At 40.3% G+C, this 20,092-nt stretch overlaps 1 protein-coding gene across 3 annotated transcripts in view; it reads left to right on the top strand.

Moving 5' to 3' along the window:
- The window catches only part of LOC145997434 (uncharacterized), a 67,840-nt gene that overhangs the window by 25,805 nt on the left and 21,943 nt on the right, over nucleotides 1–20,092 (top strand). The window contains exon 1 of one of the 3 annotated variants that reach the window (XM_083134471.1): nucleotides 14,712–14,808. The exons of the other annotated variants lie outside the window; for them this stretch is intronic. The gene's annotated coding sequence lies outside the window, so the exon portion shown is untranslated. Of the gene's footprint in view, nucleotides 1–14,711; nucleotides 14,809–20,092 lie in introns of those variants that run through there. 3 annotated transcript variants of the gene reach the window in all.

Raw genomic sequence — 20,092 nt, 5'->3', positions numbered from 1 at the left:
ATGACCACCCTCAAAAAACGTTTCACAAACCTCGTTTTCTTCCTCAAAAACGAGCACGAACTAAAAAAGCAGCTAAATTGGGAAAAGGTTTCCTTGCGGCAAGGTCTTGCCGAAATCTGGTATAACAGGAACCATGGACGTTCGCAGGATTTTTCCCAGGGAGGGGCAAGGAAGGTATTTTTTCCGGGGGGGGGGCAACATGACATATTTTCCCCAATAATAGTGTTCTACCCTCAAAGAAACATTGCTTAAATTTGAATTTATCATGTTCGTGCAATAATTAACACATTATTGTGGCTGAAATGAAATTATGTGTGTGAAATATATAATTTTTGGTCGACTTTCATTTTCCGGGGGGGGGGGGGGGGCACGGCATGTCACGGACGCCCATGTCAGGAACTACTTCAGCTAGAGACGTGAACCTGAACTGGTTATTCCCGACGAGACAGGGTCAACACAAGAACTGGTCCGTGCCTTTATGCAAGGTTCGAACCCAGAACCTTTGAGTTCGTTGCTTGTTACGATAACCACGCCGCCGGAAGCGATGGCTAGGCTGGCAATAACGGAGGGATTCGGGACTTGCCATATACTCGTTTGGTCTCGTGTGCGAGTAAGCCTGTCTCGTTTTCATGTCGATTTACAAGAACACTTCTCGTTTTCGTATCGAGATGTAAAGTATCAGGTGGTTATAATTAAAGTGACGGTGTTCAGAGTGGTACAGCACGGGCTGTAATGAGAGTAGCAGTCTGAAACTTCGTAGATATGCTAATGAAGCAATGCGCTCGCGAATTATGAAAAAAAAAAAAAAAAATAGTTCCAATTCTCGCCACCAGGGTAAAAAATGGCGCTGTAAGCAGTCAAAACTTGGTATAGTTACAGGAAAAACACTATAAATCGCAGAAAACAATACTCTTTGTAATAAAATATCGCTACAATTTCACTATTCGAATTACATGAACATTACTAAAGGAAAAAGCAACAAGCGTCACCAACAACAACCAGGGAGCTCACACAATGGTTAGGCAATTTCACCGACTTTGACGTCAGAGTTATGGAAAATTCCACGTTTTGACTGCTTACAGCGCCGTTTTTTACCCTGGTGGCGAGAATTGGAACTATTTTTTTTGGCATAATTCGCGAGCGCATTGCTTCATTAGCATATCTACGAAGTTTCAGACTGCTACTCTCATTACAGCCCGTGCTGTACCACTCTGAACACCGTCACTTTAATTATAACCACCTGGTACTATGCAGTGCATCACCGCCTAAGCTTTTAGAGCCTGTCGAGGCAAATAATGAGTTTTTAACTTTGAGTCGTCATAAGTCCACTTTACGCACATATTAGTTAATCGGGACTGGACTTCCACCGGGTATCGAACTCGGAACCCTTTGATTTCAAACGGACGACATTACCACTAGACCGTCGGGGAGGCCTTAGATAAATTGATTGATTCATTCATTCATTTGCTTAATTTTAATTCGCTTTTTGTGCCACTATTGGCTAATTTGCGAAGATGGGAATGAGTGATGTTATGATGAAATTGATGAATGGACACTCACAAACATCCATGCCCAGGTCGGGATTCGAACTCGGGACCCCTGCCGATGTGCTAACCACTCCGCCACGTGGTCCGGCGTCTTGGAGAGAGCCGAAGAACTTAAATGTTTTTCTGTAGGACGCCTCATTTCCAAGCTACGGACTCTCGTAAAACGGAATTGTATGCGAATGTATGCAACCGCGCTGTCCAGGTACACACACAGTTACATTTCCTGTGGCAATCTGATTGGGGCTTTCTGCGCTACAAGCTGATACATATAATACAGAAATATTATGGTGTAAGGCAACACGATAAGCCAAAGCTTTCGATTTGAAACCAATGAATATACATTTGTTGGTTCAAAATTTGTATCCATTGAACGTATCGCGGCCATGCAGTAAACACAACTCGAACTTTTTTTCAAAATTGTTTTTCTAGAAAATATAATTCACAAATAAAATGATCCCGTTCTTATTCACAGCGTAAAATTCTCAGGTTTTAGCATGTAGGAGACAGGAAGTAGTCCAGATTTCAACCAAAGATGCGTGTTCATATAAATTGAATGTCCTCTTTTTGTCAAGGTTATAAAAGAAAGGAAAACAAATATAAATTTTCCATTTGCAACTTGCCACTGCGAAGCGTGTTAAAGTGTCAACTTTTATGTCATTCCTCCATCGGTACAACCTCAGGACGAAAGTTAGCAAGTCGCGAAAACGTGACGCAATTATCCACCAGATGACGTCATTGGTCTGAATGCTACCCGATCTCCGAAACGTACCCAGATGTTACGCCCTCCCTTGCCCGGGAAAACAAATGCTACCACTACCTAGATAGAGGCGGCAAAATCTCCCTCGGACAAGCGAAATAGCGTTACGGTCCAGGTTAAGTTCGTGTGTAGGAACCGGTGACCAACAGTGCATAGTGATTAGCCATATCGAATAGAAAACAAAAACATATGTACTTTCAAATCACCACCTCTTTACCTGTAGCCGGGAAGCGGCTAGCTGCATACCTGAAAATCACGGGTAGCGACATGCGTACGAAATGATATAGCCCAACATTAACATGAAAATAAAAAGTATATTCTATTCATAACCAACAAAAATGGAATTATTACAGGTCCCCACACTTGCACTCTCACATTCTCTCTCAGATTCAATCCTCATGGGGTCATTGACACAAGAAATTATACATGACATGTACAGGTTTTATGACGACAAGCCCTAATTATTGCATTCTCAATTAATTTTATCTTACTTTTTGTCTAATCAGGTCATTTGTGATTTTGCTCCAGTGCTACTTAAATCCTAGCCAGCCCTTACTTAAGTTCACCTTTTGTTTTTGTTTTTTAAAAAAGAAACTAGTCGGCGCGGTGACCATACATTACTTGACCAGTATAAACAAAGGCGTCTCAACGGCAATTACATTCACGTGGGCGGACGTTTTCCTTTTACAAGACCTCACGTGGTTCCAAACATAACAAATAACCTCCGTTGAGTGGCGCAAACATATACTCTCTAGCAGGCGGGACTTAAACACTTCGCCGCGACGAGCAATTCACATTACCAGGCAAATACTTTAAAAAATAATCACATATGCAACCGGACATAGCTAGCAGCGACACAGCGCTGACACATAAAAATGAACAAACCTCAAGTAGAATATGCAACTAAGCGGGCGGCGCTTTACTCTAATAGTACGCACTTTAAACAAATACAAAGGAGCACAAACAACAATGAATTTAAGATCATAAAAAAATATCACAAGGAATAAGAAAAATTGACCTGAGACGAATAGATTACAAATGACAAGCGCGACGGGAGTTCGATATAAAATTTCGAGTTGAGTGAGCGTTTTCCAAATGTCGACGAATTTCAAGGGCGTTCTCTAAATCAATCGGGCCGTCACGTGTTAAGGTTCACACAGATGAATACTTTACCATCTCTCAGCTTCCGGGGTGCATCCTGGCGTCTTTATGGGCGATTGAAAACACATAGTATCCACGCGAAAGGTTCCTTTGGTCGCGACGATGAAGATGCGAAAAGGATTCAAACACCTAGTTCCCCCGGCTCCTCTTCCTCTCGGGATCGGTGGATCTCCGTGGTATGGCGCGGTTCGGACGTCGCATCTGAGCGGTCGTTGTAGGCGTCGTCGGGGCGTCAACATCTCTCTCTACGTCTCTCTGACGCGGCTGGTAGGCGTCGTCGGCGTCGTCGGGGCGTCAACGTGGCGGATGGTAGGCGTCGTCGGGGCGTCAACGTGGCGGATGGTAGGCGTCGTCGGCGTCGTCGGGGCGTCAACATCTCTCTCTACGTCTCTCTGTCGCGGCTGGTAGGCGTCGTCGGCGTCAACGTGGCGGATGGTAGGCGTCGTCGGCGTATCAATAGGGCGGCGTTCGACGTTCTCTCTCTCTCCATGGCGGCGGATAGGCATCATCGGCGTAGCTTCTTCTGACATCAGGCGAATCGACGTAACGCCCTCATCTCTCTTCTCCCTCTAGCCCGCCATAGTTTCCGGTGTTCCTCGTTTCTCAAAAATTATAAATGGCGTAAGGTAATCACGGAAACGGTTTCGCTTCAACTTCCCCCCAGCGGTTGAGGTAGGCGCACTCGTGTAGACTTACTGCCTATCACACACACTGGTGTTCGCACAACACAACAAAGTCCACTGTACACGAAAGGTAGCACGAAGGTGCTCTCGTTCCAAGAATCGCGGCAAAACTGTATATGGAGAGGTAGCACGGAGCTTCTCTCGCTACAAGGATCGCGGTAAGACTGTGTATCGAAAAACCATGTCCTTCGTTTTATTTAGATTTTGAAAAACGACGCTAGGCGATCGTTGAAGCGACGCTTCCGAAGGGGTCAGTCCACTTTGCTCTATTGTCTCCAAACTAGGACGTACCGTGTCCGAAGTTGACTTGTGCGGATTAAGCTTCCGCCTGGCTGTCGCCCATAGCTCAATTGCAATCGCTGTCCACAAACTGATCAATTAGAACCGATTTGATCTGGCGTCCGTAATTGTCGCTTGATCGTGACGAAACTCCACACATCCGTCCTTGCACACATGCCGCTGCGCTGGTATAAGTTTCACATGAATCGGACCGTTGGAAACCGAGATATTTAAATGTTTGTCATTACGGTCGAATTTCCTAAGCTTTAGACGCATAGCGTGACCCTTCAGGTGCTCACCCTTAACACAAGCGAATGTCTCGTTCCTCCCGTCGGCTTGGCAAAAATCAAATATGTAATCTTACAAATTAAAACACTTAACACTTTGAATCAACACGTCTTTTTACCGCTACATACATGAATAATAATGATAATAATAATGACGGTAAATCTGACTGTCACACAGAGTGAAAAAGAAATGCCCCGCGAAGAAATCTCAAGCGATAAATTTGAAAACTCGAACTATTAATCTTTTCGGGACTTCCTATTTGCTACGGACGGGAAAGACGGACGCGTTGAAAATTTGTCCTCAGGTCGTTAGTTATAAATGTGGAGCGCCCAAAAATTACTGACTGGGCGTGTAACTGGTGTGGTCACTTTCGTATTCAAGAGCAAATACTTTGAACAGGAGAAAGAAACTGGTTTGCTCATCTTTAAATATCCGCTTTGATTTTTTGTCTCAATATTTGACATAGAGCCAAAATTCCTCACGAAATTAGGTCCACGAGGTTTTCCTTAAAAATTATAATAAATATTTTTTTTTTAGTAATTTGTATTTGTGTGTTTGTCATTTAGCGCCGCTTAGAATAGAACAGGCTTTCAAATAGTACCACGCACATGTGTACACCATGTATGAGGAAAGGGAAATCTGGGATAATTCGGGAAATTTCTCTCCGAAAAATCCCTTTTGGTAACTTTGGGAGCCTCTGGACCGGCCCTGGATGTTAGTACCCGATTATAATCTACCTTGAAAAATACTATGCTCTATACGTAATGCGTCCGCCAAGTTTCATTGCAATATCTTCAATGGGTACGAGGGAAAAATATTTCGCAATCCTGTTTGACAATGCTATTAGATACTATTAGAAACTCACAAACTCAAAGACCAACAATAAATCACCAACAGTTCAAATAACGCAACATCAAAAAGAATGTACATAAAGCAACTTACTAAACGCGACACACAAACGAACTCACGTTTGCACTTTGTCAGCATAACACAAAACACAGTTTACTTTCCTCTGAACTTCTTCTTCTTTTTCGGCACTGAAAATCGTGACTAAATAAAAGGTCGTTGTTTCTTCAATAGCAAAAGATATGTTTCACCAACAAAAAAACGTATTATTCCATTCTTGAACTTATAACCGCAGTAAAAACTGCGTTACATCGAAAAAAGTTTAGTGTATAATATTCTACAATTAAAATCCAAAGAAAAAATGGATCCACAGCTTCCAAAACTTAGTTTTCTTAGTGAGAGGTCACAGGATATAAACTTTATGAGTAAAATTTACCACAAGTGTTAAAGCCTTTTTTGAACGATTGTGTAAAAGTTAGTAACTGTACAAAATATAAGAAAAATAAAGGACAACAATTGTGTTAGATATTCACTGATACGGTGGATCGAGTTGCAAAGTCCCTCCATTTATGTAATAATAACAATACATTTGGATTGAAATTGGTATTTTTAAATAACATAATAATTATTGTAAAATAACAATAATGATTATTGTCCCTATTATTTGTACTAATCACGTTCTATCTATGGCCTAACCCCTTCTACAAATATTACAGTGTATCGTGGCACTCAACGACTAAAACGATTCAGTAGATGTTCAAAATGGCGTTGGATGCAGGCACGACAGTGTCGCAAGAAGCTCTGTCGCATCCGCTTTAACATTCTTAGAGTCGTTCTGACGCTGGGGGCCGCCATTTTGAACATCTACTGGAACGTTTTCGTCGTAGGGTGCTACGATACACCGTAGTAACGTCCATTTTAAATCTACAAACCGCATCTATCAGTGTCTTATTACACTTCCATAGGCAGACCCAACCTAGTTTTGGCTTAAAACATTTTAATGACGTGTTTCAGGACCGGGGTTCCTTATCTCATTTTGGTACTTCGGCCAGTCTCCATCCGCCGGTCCCGTAGCGGAGTGTTTAGCACATCGCGCTACGAATCCCTGCCTGGGCATGGATGTTTGTGAGTGTCCATTCATCAATTTCATCATATCAACACTCATCCCCATCTTCGCAAATTAGCCAAAAAAGTGGCACAAAAGTAAAATAGAGCAAAATCAGTCTCCATCCACGCTTCCTGCACATACACACACACACACACACACACACACACACTTCAAACACATTTATTAAGAGCTTAAAAGATTTATTTGTCTATTTTCGATTTTCACAAATTACACATTCAGTCTTCATTCTGCTAGTAAAGTAAAATGTTATAAAATTTTCCATCATTTTTCCATCTCGGTTAACTGAGAGAACGTAAAATCGAGGTTTCACTGTATATTCAATTTTTCAGATTTGTGAGTACGCGAATGGAACGGAGTTATTTAATACACATTTCAGTGATCCACATACTAGAAAACAAAACTGTGACCTTTCAACAATAACCTTTTTGGCCATTTTCATTTCAACTTTGTTCCTCACCATCCTTTGTCAAGAAACAGAACAAAAGAATTATTTTCTAAGAATATGAAGAATGTCTGCACGTTCCGTATCCTCGTAATTCGACTTAACAATGGGCTTAATTGGCTCGATTGTTGAATTGGATACATTCTCGGAAAGGGATTATACAGTTAGAGCCCTCGAGTTCATATTGTTGTTTTGCCTCAAACGGAGGAAGGCATCGCTTTAAGCTTCGACTCTTCTTGCCTGGGAAGCAACGTAACTTTTTTTTTTTTTTTTGTTCATAGTGACAATTCTGAGTTTGTATCCTTTGCAATGTTTTCATTTTTCCTTTCGTATACACTTCTTCTGCATTGTAATGCAGTTCTCTCGTTCCGGGGTGGATTTGCCACTAGGTTTTCCAAGGCTATAGCTTAGTTCAGAGAGGCCGCACAAAAATGAGACGCTGGAGGGGCAGAAGTGCCACCAGTGGCGGCGATGGGGGGCAGTTGCCCCCCACTTTTCGCCACTTTTGCCCCCCGGTTTTGGCACTTTGCCCCCCGGTTTTGAAACCCAATCGCCGCCACTGCGACTTTCGACTATTAAAATTCCTTACAACAACATGTCAAGTCCTTTTTTATGCCGGACCCTGTGGCTTAGTGCTTAGCACATCGCGCTGCGACGCCAGGGGTCCCGGGTTCGAATCCCGCTCGGGCTTGGTTGTTTGTGAATGTCTACTCATCAATTTTATCATTTCATCACTCATCCCCATCTTCGCAAATTAGCCAAGAAGCGAAATAAAATAAATCAAATCAATCCTTTTTTATACAGAAGGAAGAAGTTTCTGGCGTTTTCATAACGTCTTACATCATAAACGAAAACGAAGTTTTTTTTATTGATTTAGTTTATTTTACTTCGCGTTTTGTGCCTCTTGGCTAATTTGCGAAGATGAGGATGAGTGATGAAAGGATGAAATTGATGAATGGACATTCACAAACAACCAAGCCCGACCAGGATTCGAACCCGGGACCCTTGGCGTCGCAGCGCGATGTGCTAACCGCTCGGCCACAGGGTCGGGCCCGAAAACGAAGTTCAATGAATAGTTTATAATCAGATGGGTCTATATTTGGCTACAGCCGGATTGCGCACACTTTTCCGGTTTTATCAGTGGTATCTGATAAACCGTTGACAAGCTGTCACAAGGTACAGGATTGCGCACAAAAAAAAATGAGGCGATGTTGTCAGATGTAAAATGTTCTCAAGCCGTTCTCACTTCTGTTGTGTTTGTGGACTTACATGTGGTTTTCCTGGAAGGGTAGCATTAGATAGGCATAGAGGATGAACCTGATTGGTGGACTAGAATGTAATGGTCGGTGTATCTCCGTATTTATACTGAAGGTCACGAGCTTTGATTGACAGAAGTGTTTGTTTGTTGTGCAGTCATTAACCTAACCTAACTTTTGAGTTTGAATAAATTGGTATGAAAATTGTATCTTGACTTGCTACATTTACTGGTCAAATTAAACTTTTTTTTTAATCCTTAAGAGATTTACTATTTTATTTCTAATTTCTCTCTTTCTTCTTGTCTAAAGACAAAACCCGTTTTGCGCACAGACTTTAAATCTATCAAAGTGGCAACGTTGGATCAAAATCTGTGCGTAAAACAGGTGAGTGAGATTTGTGCGCAATTCTGGATCTAAAGTGTGCGCAATTCGGTTGCGGCGATATATTTTAGATAAGTAAAATACCATGATAACAAAAACTGTTAACAATAATAATTATAATGTTCTAAGGACTAAAAGCGAAGAATAACATAGCCCAAATTTTCTAAACCCCCCACACACGCTCTCGTTTAATACGAGTTCAGAATGCGAAATCATGGTTGGAGATTCCCCCGCAGAAATCTTAACCAAAAGATCCCCCAACAAAATTTTCTGGGTGGGGGTGTTAAAACAATAAAGATAAGCAACGAGCCTTAACTTCAAATATGCTATATTAAGGATAATATCAAAAACAAAACAAAGAACGCAGGGTAATGTCTTTCTCTCTGTGCGTGTGTGACTATTGCAGGCTCTCTCTCTGTTTCAAGAGATCATTAAGACATCTACACCAACAACAATCGGTGGCGGCGAACGGTATATTTCCCTTTGAAGATGAGATTTAGCATACTGCGGGGGCAAAAGTGGCGAAAAGTGGGGGGCAACTGCCCCCCTCGCCCCCGCTAATCGCCGCCACTGACAACAACATATGCACAATAAAAGTAAAACAAGAATTCAGAACAAATGTAAGTACGATATCTAATTTACTTATCGACTTAGTTTGTTTTATGTCGTTATTCTTGCACTTTTTGTTAATCGTGGTGAGGTTGAGTGACGATATGATGCAATTGATGAACGGACACTCACAAAGAGTGCCCAGGCCGAAATTCAACATTGGTAAACGTGGAAGGACACAAGAAAATAACTTAAAGCATATTGTGAGTCAATTTTTGAATTGACGCTCTTCAGCTTTTCACACAATCCACTTGGCGGCGCTGATCTCGCATTAAGAAAAGAAATGCTGCAGATGAGAACAAATAGAACGACGCAAATGGAAACGACAGGGATACAACGAGATGCAGTAAAGTATGGGACGAAAAGCAGGTAAGAAGCAAGGGGAATGTAAGAAAGAAATTGACAATTTCTCTCCCTGTGGAGGCCCATTCTAAAGAGATGAGAACTTACGCAAGGAAAGGGATACAATCAGAGAAGGAATGCGATAAAACAGATATGGAGAAAGGAGGAACAAAGTAAAGTGAAGCCATCGAAAGAGGCAAAGAGAAGAAAAGCGATACACATGGTAAAGAGAAGTGACAAGTACAGATATAAAGCAGAGAGAAAGGAAACGATAAGAAGGTAGAGAGAAGAATGAAGGGAAGAGATATAAACAGAGTAAAAGGAGGTGATAAGAACAGAGTGATGTAAAGCGATAGGAACAGGTACTGATAAGGGAAGAGATAAAAACAAAGATAATGGAAGGGAAGGAATAACAATATGTAAGAGAGATAGAGCAGGGAAGGGATAAAACAGATAGAAAGGACATAAATGGCAAAACAGAAGGAGCAAAACGACAAAAACAGAGAGAAAGAAGGGGAGGAATACATACAGAGATAAGGGAAAGAATAGTAACATGTAGGGAGATAGCATGCGATAGAAACAGAGAGAAAGAAATAGATAAAATCAGATAGAGAGAAGGAAACAGATAAAAACAAGGATTGAATGGAAACAACAAAAAAAAACAGGTAGAGAGAAGAGACAGGATAAAACAGAAAAGAGAGAAGCGATAAAAACAGATAAAAATAAGAATGAGGGAAGGGGTTAAAGCAGGAAAGAGTGAAGGGAAGGTATGAGAACAGAGTGAAGGAAAGCGATAGAGAAAAGAGAATGTAGAGAAATAGGAAGCGATAGAAACAGAGTGAATGGAACCGATGGTAGTGGGTTACCGGGAAGGGAGTGATAAAAACAGAGATAGCGGAAAGGGAGAAAATTCAGAGATATACAGAGGTACATAGGGAGAAGCAACGAAAACAGAGTGAGCTTGTAGGGACAGGCAGGGAGAAGGATGGGAAAGAAACAGTGCGAGTATGACATGAAGGAGGACCGACAGAAAGTATGTCCGACTGAACAAACATACCGCTGCTTGTAGAGACGTCTCACTCCATCCGACAAACGCATGTGGAATAGGATAAGGCACTCAAAGCCTGTCCTGGATTTCCTCCTGACCTTCACACACATCCACCCGCACGTCATCGAGAGCCAGGGAAAGGAATAATACCTTTACGATCCTCAGAACTGTTCACGCCGAAACGAGCAATACGAGGTGCTCATCCACCGTGACATTAATTATACGAAACGCACGAACCGTTTCGCAGATAAGAACACGGCGGGAGCACTTGGTACATAATTCCGTGAGCCTAAACAGGCAAAAATTAGGTAACTATGTCCATTGTTATGCAAAACAGGCAAGGCAAGTAGCTCTTGTGTTGACACATCGGCGGATCTGTAGGTAGAACTGGGTTAGACAAGATGGTCTTGAATTTTGTCGGTTCGTACCAAGGAGGGTGCGCGCAGGGAAGTCTATCATGGAATGCGAGTTGGTGAGAGATGACATCACGTTGGTAAACGTGCGAGGATGTTAAAGCAGGAAGAGTTGCCTTGTAATCAAGGAGTCCCGGGTTCGATTTCCGGTGGAGGCACATAGTGGTTCAGATTCAACTCTAAACTGTAGGTCCAGTCCCGATTAGCCTTTCTGTGCATAAAGTGGACTTAGAAGACCAAATAAATTAATCAATCAAAATTCTCAGGCCATTCATTAGGCGGCGCTAAAGGTGCATTAGGAAAACAAATGCTGCAGAATTGTACAGAGATAGAAGAGGGAGTGGCATAGACAGAAGCACAAAGCGAAACAACAGGGAAAACAAAAGGTGGCAAATAAGAAAAGCAGAGCTGAAATAGAGAAGGAGAGGAGAGAATCATGGAAAATACACATGGAAAGAGTGGGAGAGAGAGAGAGAGAGGAACAGAAATACTAGAGGAAGAGGACGCGGGACGAGAAATGCCGAAATGGAAAGGTAGAGCTGAGATGACTGGTGAGAGACATCATGGGAGAGAGAGGCTGGGGACACGCAAAGGCGATTAGATTGAGAAGGAGATTAGATAAACAGAGCAAGGTTGAATCGAGAGAATAGATAGAGAAGACAACTGAAAGCAAAAACTGAGGAAACTAGAGGAGGAGACAGAAGGAAGTGAAACACAGAGAAAACGGAAGTGATGAAAACAGAGTTGGAAAGCAATAAAAGCAGACAGAAGAGAAATGATATAAAGGAAGAGATAAAAACAGATCGAAGCAAGGGAAGAGATAAAAACAGAGAGAAGTGATAAAACAGACGGAAGGAATAAAAAATATAGAGAAGAGAAGGGATAACAGATAGAGGTACGGGAAGGAATAAAAATAGATGGAGACAAGAGAAATGATTAAAAAAGAGGGAATACGAGAGAAAAAACAGATAGAGAAAAGAAGATTAGATTGATTTGGTGTTTTAAGTCCACTCTATGCACACTGGACATACAGTTTAAAGTGGTATCGGAACAACTATGTGCCTCCTCTGGGAATCGAACTCAGGACCACTTGAGATAGAGAGAAGAGAAACAATAGAGACAAGTAGAGAAGGGAAAGGATATAAACAGAGACAAGGAAAGGAATAAACAGAAATTAGGTAAGGAATGAACAGAGATAATGAAAGGCATAAACAGAGATAAGGAAAGGAATAAACACAGATAAGGAAAGGAATAAACATAAATTAGGTAAGGAATAAACAGAGATAAGGAAAGGAATGAAAAGCAATTAAGTAAGGAATAAACAGAGATAAGGAAAGGAATAAAGAGATAATGAAAGAAATAAACTGAGATAAGGAAATGAATAAACAGAAATTAGGTAAGGAATAAACAGAGATAAGGAAGGAAATAAACAGAGATAAGGAAAGGAATATATAGATATAAAGAAGGTTATAATAATAAGCAGAGATAAAGGAAGCGATTAAAACATACAGAGAGAAGCGACAAAAAGGAGTGAGGTTGTAGCGAGAGAAACGGACAGGCAGAAGCAAAATAACAGCAGAAGGATGGAAGAGAAACAGTGCGAAGCTAGATAAGGGGAAAGCAAGAAACCAAATAGAGAAGGGGGTAGGAAGAGGAAGAAAGCTGCATGAAATAAGATAATTAAACAGAACTAATAGTGAGAGGCCTGTCATTTCGAGATGCAACCTTACCATCTAAACCCCAATTCCCTAGTTTTCAACATCTGTGGTTTAACTCTTGAGCTCATTCGACCAGAATTTAGCATTCCCAAACACAAAGCTTACGATTCGTGGAAAAATAAACAAACTTCAGCCTTGATTATAGCAGTGTGTTGGTTTGTCAGCCATCTAAATGACTTCCTACCTCACTTAGAGGCGCATAAAATATTGTGTAGCCTGATTTGTTCTTTTAGTTAAATCATGTTCTTTAGTCAAAAGAACATGATTTAACTAAAAGAACAAATAATAAGTTCACATGAAAGACTCGAAAGCATACACGTGATGCCTCTCAGGGTATGGGGTCATATCTCTCTTCGTTCGTTGGTCAAAACAAATCAAAGTCAAGTTTTCGCTAAGAGAAAATAATTATATTTTACGTCTTAGCAAAATAAATACTTATGTGCATAAAATCCACTTCAGTCAAAGAAATAACAGCTTCTTACAATTCAACATAAACACTCTTTTAAAACTCGAAGCCCGAACTCCTAAGTCAAGACAAAAGACACTCGTAATTCCCATGGCAACAGCTCTTAACAAGATAACTATATACAGGTTAGTTACTATCCTGACATTATCAGTGATAGGTAAATTACAGTAATTGATATTACAAAAACAATAAACATTTGTACAAGAAAAGATAATTAATAACAATAGATATTAACAATAAATATTTGTGCAATGGGAAAGGACGTGTCAATTGCCCCCTCCGAAGAAAAATCAAAATCGACGACGAACTGGAAAACTTTCAACAGTCTAGGAGATTTTGGTTTCAATCTCTGGAAAACAGTTTACAATTCTTCATGTATTTAGTTCACAAGTTCTGACATAAAACTGGACGTTTGAAGAAAGATTCATTTTTTTGTACAGCATGGGACTTCTGATACATTTTATATAGACGATGATACTCCATACAAATAAGAAAATCAGATCATGTAAACATTCAGCAGCCTATTCAAATATGCTCTCGTTCTACAACATGTCGTAACCACAAACTCATAGAAAACGTTTCCAGTGCCAGGCCTTTCCAAAGACACCTTCCTATTGATCGTGAAGATTTCAACTTAAATCGGTTCTTCGTTCCATTTTCAAGTATTTTACTAGAATCAATCTTTTTCTTCATATCTTCTGGTGAAGGAATCCATTTCTAATGGCTAGCTTTAAATTTCCGGACCCTCCTTTACTTGTCTACGGAATTATTCTCTTCTAGCTCCTTTTTAAATCGACACTCCATCCACCATTAAATATACTTTTCATAGTTTAAGACTGAACTCAGTTTTATACTTTCGCAGAAACGATTAACCAACAGCAGATTTTATGGTAAATCTTTAAGAATTAAGATTTCCATTAGAATGGTGCTTTCAGTAGTTTCGAGCACTGAGTTACGCTTGCCTACAAATTCAAGTTCTGAATTCTTGTTCTAGCTCACTGAATTTTTATACTGAACGATCTGCCTTAATTTACACATAAATTCTGATTTGTTACGAATATCAGCATAATATATTTGTCACCAGACTGTAAAATCTCTCTTCTTGCCACCAGTTCCCTCCAAGACTGCCTAACATAAGGAACGTTTCTATGTGAAGCGAGGGGTGAAATCCTGCACCTGGTCCAGATTAGATCCGGTGTCCCAACAGAAGTTCCTCGTTACTGCCACACTTCGCTGTTGCTCAACGCTGGGATATGGTTCAACAATGTCTGTCTGCACGCCACTGCTCGTCATTTGAGTCCCTGGAGCATTATTGCTATCTCTCGGTGGAGATAAACGTTGTTGACTTGGCGAAGAAAACCCGCTGTTAGGATACGGTCTATCGTAAGGATTACCTCTGGAAGCTGGATATTCTCGTCGTGATCTAAACTGACGCTGTTGACGGTAATTATTTCCATTTCTAGAGTATGGACTCTCAGCTGGGTTACTCCTATTTTGTTGCTGAACTAAGCGAATTCTAGACGTTCTTTGAACATCTCTGCTGTTTTGTTGAGAGCCAGTTTCTCGTCTCCATGTAGACCGCCAAGCATCTTGTTCCTCTGCTTGCTCATATCTCTTAACAAAATCCGCTAAGAGATCCACGGTGTTCGGAGCATGAGCCAAGCACAATTGCTTTACTCTAAAAGGTAGCTGTCCGATGATTAGGTTAACTACTTCCTGCTCGGTGTAATGATTACTCAGATTCCTATAGGCAGAGTACACAGACCAAATATATTCCTCCACATTGTTATCATTCTGCTTATTGTACCGCCTAGTCCTCACAGATGCCAATTCTCTCTCTTTCGCTTCTGTTGAAGCAAAACGCTTCTTGAACTCTCTGCAGAAATCGGAGTAAGTGCGGAAATCATTCTTATGCGAATAAAACCAGTGATAGGCCTTTCCAGTTAACAAACGTGGAATGATTTCAAGCCTATAATGTTGAGGAATCTGTAGAATTTCCAGGTTTGTATTCAATTCCTTTAAATATATTTCAGCTGAAGTAGCGATAATATTGCCGTCGAACTTTCTCATAGAATTTATGTCTGCCATTCTAGGAGTTACCCCAGTGCGTAACATGCGTGAAGCAGGCTCTCTTCTGTTTCTTCTGCTGCGAGCAGTTGATTCACTGTCTGAGGAGCTGGATTCGTTCATCTTCTTGTACCTCTTTTTCCGTGACGTCTTTCCTTGTAGGTTTGAAGCTTCATCTGAACAGATGGGATAAAATGTCGATCTTCCAGAACCTTCATCAACACGGTGGATTTTAGGATGATCAGAGTTCGTCTGGATCTGTAACCTATTCAGCTGATCAGAAATATGAACAATTTCACTACAGATATGACCAACATCTGAGGAAAATTTGTCTTGTTTAGTTTCAACTGTTTTCCTCCATTCTTCGTCAGCTTTCCGGTATCCCTCGGTTTCATTTATATTCTCAGCAAGTTTCTCTGCCACATTGTGATTAATGGTATCTTCTAACTTGTCTGTGATAACAGTTACCTGGTGATTCACATTTTCAAACACTTCCTTTCTGAAACTGCTCTGTTCTTCAGCGATTTCCTTACGAAAGTTACCCTGAGATTGTTCCACCTCTTCTCTCAACAGGGCAATTTCTTTTTGCACATTTGATTCCACTTGTAGAGAGTTTGCTTCACATGTCTGACGTAAATTAACGATCTCTATTTGAATGCTTTCTTTTATCTTCTGATGATTTTCTTCCATTTTTACAGTCAAATTGTCCAGTCTCTGTCCCATTTCCAAAGCTGATTCTGTGAGTTTTGAATAACCCTGTGAAAACTTCTCTTCTAAGCGCCTTTCTGATTCCACCAGATTTCTACCACTTTCCTCTAACTTTAAGTTCAAACTGCATTCCAACATGGCTACATTCTCCTGAAACTTAGCTTCCAAATTGCTGGAACTTTCTATAATCTTTTCCTTAATTTTTGATTCCAGAGAATCCAAAGCAATGGCGTTTTCTTGGATCTTTGCTTCCAGATTGCTGGAACTTTCTCTAATGTTTCCCTGAATTTTAGTTTCCATAGCCCTTGTACTTTCCTCCAACATAATCCGTATTGAAGAAAGCAGGTCTGCTGTAACTGGAACTGACTGCACTGGAGATTCATTTTCCTCAGCCGACGATTTACTTGCACTTCTCAACATCTTCTTATCCATATTCTTCTAGCACAGAATTTCCATCACAATCACAAATCAATTACTCTTCACGAACACACAAAAATGAACACCACTAACGAAACAACAGATTTCGAGCCCCGCGTTGTTGCGCCAAAATATTGCAACGTTCTTTAGTCAAAAGAACATGATTTAACTAAAAGAACAAATAATAAGTTCACATGAAAGACTCGAAAGCATACACGTGATGCCTCTCAGGGTATGGGGTCATATCTCTCTTCGTTCGTTGGTCAAAACAAATCAAAGTCAAGTTTTCGCTAAGAGAAAATAATTATATTTTACGTCTTAGCAAAATAAATACTTATGTGCATAAAATCCACTTCAGTCAAAGAAATAACAGCTTCTTACAATTCAACATAAACACTCTTTTAAAACTCGAAGCCCGAACTCCTAAGTCAAGACAAAAGACACTCGTAATTCCCATGGCAACAGCTCTTAACAAGATAACTATATACAGGTTAGTTACTATCCTGACATTATCAGTGATAGGTAAATTACAGTAATTGATATTACAAAAACAATAAACATTTGTACAAGAAAAGATAATTAATAACAATAGATATTAACAATAAATATTTGTACAATGGGAAAGGACGTGTCACCATCTAAACCCCAATTCCCTAGTTTTCAACATCTGTGGTTTAACTCTTGAGCTCATTCGACCAGAATTTAGCATTCCCAAACACAAAGCTTACGATTCGTGGAAAAATAAACAAACTTCAGCCTTGATTATAGCAGTGTGTTGGTTTGTCAGCCATCTAAATGACTTCCTACCTCACTTAGAGGCGCATAAAATATTGTGTAGCCTGTTACTGGGTCATGCAATTGTGGTCTTGCTCAAGATTCAAGCCATAACGGCATGGCAACAAGTGTTCCACCAGGAGTAAATACTTTGGTTAACCAACATTCGGGACTCAATTAACCTTTGTTTGTGTGTGGTAATGTAACAGCTATGCAAAAGAATCACTGGTCATAGATGTGAAGAAGGTAGGTATGTAACAGGTGGGTCAATAAGGAAGTTATCGCTTCTTAGATTGTGACGTAAAAATGAGCCATTCTACCAGCTAGCAGGAAACAAAAGAAAATAATCAGACCGGGATTCTAACGCTGTGCCTAGCCACGGAGATTGGCTAAAGCGAGGCAAACACACACAGAGAGGGAAGAAAAATAAGGACGCGGCAGAGACAGAGATAGAAATAGGAAGCGAGAGAAAGGAGAACACAAAGAATTGAGAGAAAGAAATATAGAAGCGAGCGACAGAGGGGTGGGAAAGAAGAGAGAAAGAAAAATAGAGAAGCGAGCGACAGAAGGAGAGAAAGGCAAGAGAAAAAGAAATATAGAAACGAGAGAGAAAAAGAAAGAAGAAACAATGAGAAATATAGGAAAAGACAGGCAGAAGCAGATAGAGAAAAGAGACAGAAGAGAAGTGACGTCAAATCGATAGAGAGAAAGAATAAAGAAGAAACACAGAAAATGTGAGGGAAAACATAATAAAGGAAATAATCAAGGAGAGAGGAAAAATACACGAACGAAGGGGTACTAAAATTGAGTAAATAAGACGAAAAGGTAGAGAGAAGATGCGATCAAAAGAATAGAAGAGTTACCAATAAAATGGACGAAGGAAGAGGAAGTAAAGCAATTATTCCTTATCTCAAGGGGAGCCAAGTGCCCCTCACCTGACACTCCCTGCGGACGCCTATGATTTCAGAACAATTCTCATGCACAACACGAAAAAAAGCCAATGAAAATAATGTATTTTTTTTTATTTCAACACTCAAAATCTTTGGATCTTCGAATCGTTGAAAGTCCACTTTCTGCACAGTTAGGCTAATCGGGACTGGACCTACATTTTAAAGTGGGATCCGAACCACTGTGCAATGTGCCTCCACCGGGTATCAAACCCGGGACCCCTTGATTACACTCAAAAATCTATAAAGAATTATTGTAGAGCAGCAGAGGCGTCTCGTGAACTCATGCGGTGCATGCTGCGCATGTGTCAATTATGGGGAAAAGTACAGCTTGCTCTGCGACGACATTCATGGGCATTTCTACATTCTAATTTCTTCATATATGAGAAGTATTTATTTTACGCGAGAGCGCTGAACTAAACTTATATTACATTTCTTGGATCTGAAGTGACGCATGCATCAATTGTGGGAAAAGAATTATTACTTTCTTTCACTTCAGATCCAAGAAATGTAAGCTTAGTTCAGCGCTCTCGTGTAAAATAAATACTTCTCCTATATGAAGAAATGACAATATAGAAATGCTCATGAATGTCGTCGCAGAGCAAGCTGTCCTTTTTCCCACAATTGACACATGCACCGCATGCGTTCACGAGACGCCTCTGTAGAGCAGTGCAATTTGGCAAAATTTCAGGAAAGACCATGACTGACTACGCCACTGACTTATGCAGCCAGGACAATTCAGATAATAATTGGAGCAAGTATATAAGTTCTAACAATGCGTAGAAAAATCTACTTTATCATCTATGTAAAGATACCACTCTAGATGCTAACGTACCTAAATCAAAGTAATTTAATGGTCGACTGCGTTTCTGAGGACTTACACGCACGTTCTGATGTCTTAGGGCGACATGCTTGCAAGCCGAATATAATTGGAGCTCTTTGATGATACATTGCAATTCGTAATGACTCCACCCCCCCGATATTATTTGCATAATGACAGTGTAGTCTCAGATCGATTGATAGCACGTGTGACAAACAGTGTTGCCATACAAGGGCACAATTTCCCTTTCCCATCCAATTCGTCACTTCATCATAAATTTTGGAGCCAGCAATCACCATATCATAATTATTATACTGACAATTTGACAATTGAATATACTGGGAGCGAATCTGGAGTGGGGCTGTGGAGGCGATTTCCCCCAACAAGATTCTTGGAATATAGAGCAACATCTCCACTTTTCATTTATGTTTCGCCATTCTCATGAGCGTCGAGGGGCGATGTTCGACCCCCTCTAGAAATTGACATTGTTAGTTTCAAGTTACATGCAGGCAGAAAGATTGTTAAAATTCCGTTAACTGATATGCAAAAGCTGTGATACATCGAAAGAAAAAAATAATCTAAAAATAGATTATATTTTCATAATCTACCATACAATCCAAAGAATAAATGGTTCCACAATTGTCAAAAGCCCAAAAATTAAAGTTTTATGGGAGAGATCAAGCAATATAAACTTTAGGATGAAAATTTCTCCCCGACTTTTAAAACTTTTTCTTGAACGAGGTGTGTAAAAGTTACTATCAAAATATAATAACTGCGCATGTCGCGATTAGCCAAAAGTGGCAGAAAAGCGAAGTAAAATAAGACCAATCCTTTAATCGTTTATGCGGTGAAATAAACAAATGGAAATTTATCACAGTTTAAAAAGTGTGAATCTAAAATGTGAACATGATAAACAAAGTTCCATATACATTTATATGTGCATTCATGTAACAATTCCCTATTTCTTAATAATTGTACTTTTTGCCTCTGCAGA

Source organism: Lepisma saccharinum, chromosome 13 (genome assembly GCF_977018435.1).
Source record: "Lepisma saccharinum chromosome 13, izLepSacc3.1, whole genome shotgun sequence".
Classification (NCBI taxonomy): Eukaryota; Metazoa; Arthropoda; class Insecta; order Zygentoma; family Lepismatidae; genus Lepisma; species Lepisma saccharinum.
This window is presented reverse-complemented; position numbering and strand designations above follow the sequence as displayed.